The sequence below is a fragment of the Prionailurus viverrinus genome, chromosome D1, assembly GCF_022837055.1.
Source record: "Prionailurus viverrinus isolate Anna chromosome D1, UM_Priviv_1.0, whole genome shotgun sequence".
NCBI lineage: Eukaryota > Metazoa > Chordata > Mammalia > Carnivora > Felidae > Prionailurus > Prionailurus viverrinus.
Window position 1 is genome coordinate 81,008,275 of NC_062570.1, and position 4,627 is coordinate 81,012,901.

Sequence of the window (4,627 nt, forward strand, 5' to 3'; positions counted from 1 at the left end):
GAGGATTAACAAGCCAGGGTCATATAAATTTATTTCCATAATCAAGCTGAATTGAAGGTAAATGGTGAAGGAAAATAAAATATCTAGGACAGGTGGATCAGGAATAATAAGAATATTAGCAACTGTGTACACACAGAGGAAACAAAAAAGATTCTCAGGAGGAGATATATATATATATATATATATATATATATATATATATATACACACCCTGCCAATGGGAGAATTGGAACTCAGGTTTTGCTCCCTTCTCTGACTCTCTGCCCTTTAGTCTGTATAGGGACATAGCACATCTGCACATCCCCTTCCTGCCCAAACATATGATGTATGGCACTGTGGAAAGATATTTGGTCTTTATCCCCAGTTCCTACCACACAATTCCTAAAACCCTTGAACTTTTTTGAGTGATTGGATGAAAAGAGAGTTTTTGTTCTAATGAGGCAGGTCTCTGATAGGTGGGGCCCCTAGACAGCTTCAGGATGGGGGCTGCTCTCAAGAAAGAGGAAGGCACGATCCAAGAGTTGGACTTTCAGCCCTTCCCTTGACCTCCAGAGAGAGGAGAGAAATTAGGGACTGGAAGTTTCGTTAATCACCAGCCACCACTGATTCAATCAAGCATGGTTATGTAATGAAACCTCCTTTAAAAAAATAATAACAACAGGGTTCAGAGACCTTCTGAGTGGTGAGCATGTCGAGATGCTGGAAGAGTGGCACAGAAGCTCCCTGCATCCCCTGCATACCTTGTCCTGCATACCATCTCTTCCATATGACTATGCCTGACTTGTATCCTTCATAATAAACCAGTAAATGTGTGTTTCACTGTGTTCTATGAGTCTTTCTAACAAATTATGGAACCTAGGGAAGGGGTTACAGGAACCTTCAATTTGTAGTCAGCAGTGTGGATGGCCTGGGTACTTCTATTTATAGCCAGCATCTTGAAGTGAGAGCAGTCTTATGGGACTGAGCCTTTTAACTTATGGGGTCTGACTCTGACTCTGGGCACTTAGTATCAGAATTGAGCTGAATTGAGTTGTTGGACACTCAGTATCAGAGAATCAGAGAATTTAAGAATTGATGAATAGGTGGTTAGTGTCCAAAAATACCCCAAACTATGAGTTTTATACTAAGGAAAATATTTTACATGTTTCTCGACTTCTCAGTCACAGACAGCAACTGTCCTTGGAATACACAGGAGGCCGACCTCACTACCACCACCTACGTATTTTAGAATTTACACGAAGAGGAAGGGGATTTGAATTTTAGGGGTTCGTTTTCTCTTTGGGCCAGTCATTTTATTGGAAGAGTTCCATGAGGGAACTAATTTTAATCCTGTCAATAATACCAAGTTGTATTTTATTATATTTCATTATGTGGGGAATTAAACACGAGATCCAGAAAAACTGGGGAAATATATAACCAAGACTAATGGAGTTGTGATTTGGACTTGGATATGTCTATTGACAGTGTAGTAAAAGAACGTGTGTGGTAACATAGTGGAGCATCCCCCTTCTGGCTCAGAAATTGTCCTAAGACACAGAACATTGAAAAACATTCCTTTATCTATAAAACTCATTTACTCATGGTCGTAAATGTCCTTACCTGTTATACTTCAATTGAAAAGGGGATATGCTTTGATAAACCCAAGGATAGAAAAAAGGTCATTCATTATCCACTTCAGATAAAGGACAAAAATAGTACAGGGAGACCCTGTACCCCAGTCCCAAGGAAGGTGTGTCAGTTTCAGCTTCAGTGAGGGAGTCTAACTGTAGATTGTAGTACGTGTGTTGTATCAGTCAGATAGGAGAGCTAGCTGCATGAATTTACACTCCTTCATAACATTCCTTCATCACTTAAACATTTTCAGAGAGAGGCATCTTAATTATGACCAAATTAAATTACACTGTAGAGTAGTCAAATGGGTAGGGAGACTCCTGACTTAAATATACTATTTGTCAATTATGGTACTAATGTCTAATGACTACGGAAATCATCTGCCTTGGAAAATAACTGGGAAATTCAAAAAGATTAATAATTCAAGATTTATCTTCATTTTTTTATGCCAGAATCCCTTTCTTTGCTTCTTTGCATATAACTCACTCTTACTTACCTGGTCCCTTGATGTATATTTTCTTATAAACAGCACAAGTGACTAAGCTTTAAGGTGAATATCTGTTATTTATTTTATGTATTTCAGGAGAATTATAGCCTGTCTGTCTTTTAAAATGCAATTTTGAGGGAACTGCAACATATTTTGTTTCTTGATTTTTTCCTTTCAAGTGCTACTTTTCCATAGTTTTGCCTTTTTCATCTCATTAGTCATTTTGAACATAGTCAATAAAGCAACTCTGGACAAGGAGCATCATGGAAACCCTACACAAGTTCTGGAGAGTTTTCTTCTTTGTATCCCAGTCATCTATCAAATATGGAACCATCTTGCAATGATGTGCCACCCACCTTAATAGATGCACTAGTGCTGTAAACAAAAATGCCAAATTAAACTGTTTTTTTTTACTCTTGTAACCAACTAGTAACTTAGCACTAATATATACTCAATTAAAAATGAATAAAGGCAAACATTACACACACTAAGGATATATTCACTATTTATCCTATCAAAGAATCGTTTATTAAAACAACCTCACATTTATAATATTAAAATTAAAAAAAAACTAGCAACAATTATAATACCCATTGCAAAAAGTTGTAATAAAACTGAAGTGTAGATAGAGTACTACTGACATTGTAAAGTTGTGTTAAATTTTTCAAAAAGCAACAAAGTACTATATGGCAGTAGTTAGAAAACCATTTCCCCGTGCATTTTATTATACGCTTGTAACTCAATAGAACTCAAAACAGTTAACACACAGAGATGTTCATAAATGTGTTTAATCTGTTGTTAAAAGGGAAGAAAACTGACTGGAAGCAGTTGCAGTACACATTGTATACTACAGCACCATTACGTACTCACTAAATACATAAGTATTATGAAGGCTAAAGGGACTAAAGGTACCATTTTGGAAATATCATGTTTAAAATGTTACAAAATAGGAGTGCCTGGGTGGTTCAGGTGGTTAAGCGTCCGACTTCAGCTCAGGTCATGATGTCACAGTTTGTGGGTTTGAGCCCCGCGTCGGGCTCTGTGCTGACAGCTCGGAGCCTGGAGCCTGCTTCGGATTCTGTGTCTCCCTCTCTCTCTGCCCCTCTCCTGCTCGTGCTCTGTCTCTGTCTCTCTCTCTCTCTCATAAATAAACACTAAATTTTGTTTTAATGTTACAAAATAGTTCTTGTTGCATCGCCGGTGCCTGTGCCACCCGCTTCTCCTGGCCTCTCTTCTCCCAGCCACAGCCTGGGAGAGCAGAGTGGGGACTATGTTCTGATGCAAGCTGATGGCCCTCAACTACTGCAACCCTGATGGCTTCAATCGTAGCAATGAAATAAAATTTAGAAAATTTACTGTCTGACTTGAAGACCAGAATATCAGACACTACCAGATTGAAGACAGGTAATTAAAGAAACATCCACAGCAGTGACTGGCTTTTTTTTTTAATGTTTATTCATGTATTTTGAGAGAGGGAGAGAGTCTGAGAGAGGGAGCGCACATGCACACGAACAAGGGAGGGACACAGAGAGAGGGAGGGAGAATCCCAAGCAGGCTCCATGTGGTCAGTACAGAGCCCAATGTGGGTCTGGATCTCACAAACCCTGAGATCATGACCTGAGGCGAAACCAAAAGTCCAATCCTTAACCACTGAGCCACCCAGGAACTCTCAGCCCAAGTTCTTTAAAAAGTGCTACAGAGATGTTAACTGTCTTTTCAAGATTCAAGATCAACAGGAAGCCACTGACTGGTTTCTTGGTTTAGCTGTTAGACTTGAACATTGAGATAATGCTGAAAATACAAGGACTTACTACCTGGTAATACAAACCATGCTGACAATGCAGCAAAAAATGCAGAGCCATTGATCGGTTTGGATGTAAATACTCCCAATTTTAAGGCTGGTGTAATGGCTTTGGCTAACCGTCAGATTCACTGTCATGATGATTACCTGGTAATGCTTAAGGCAATTCACATTGTGGTCCAGGAGTACCTGAGGCAGGATGCAGCTGCTAAAACAAATGAAACAAAAGAGGATTTGCCTGTTGCTTTACACAAACATATTCTTGGGTTTGACAGAGGAAATGCAGTTCTTAATGAGGCTGCTCAAAAATCTTGGATTGTTCCATATGGGAGAGATCAGGGAGCTACAGACAAAAATTAATGAAGCCATCGTAGCTGTTCAGGCAATTATTGCTGATCCAAAGACAGAACACAGACTGGGAAAAGTTGGAAGATGAACATTTTAGGATTTCAGCTTCTCACCTACTTAGCATAATTGGGAAGCATGTACGCTCTGGCTTGTGTTTGGAAATCAAATGTCACATTTTCAAAGGAAGAATCCTATAAAATTGACTATGTTCTGGACATTTACTACCATCGCCTTTTCTTTAATAAAGTTTAGGAAAGTGGAAAAAATATAATGTTACAAAATAGTAAAATATATACATATATACATAAAATAGTATAGCATAGATACATAAAAGGATGTAATTATACAATGATTGCATCTATAGAGGCTTACCATGAAGC

The 4,627-nt window shown here is 38.6% G+C and overlaps 1 pseudogene; it reads left to right on the top strand.

The window, feature by feature from the left end:
- The first annotated feature begins 3,368 nt into the window (after nt 1-3,368).
- Nucleotides 3,369-4,335, top strand: LOC125147167 (RNA transcription, translation and transport factor protein-like; annotated as a pseudogene).
- Nucleotides 4,336-4,627: the final 292 nt, after the last annotated feature.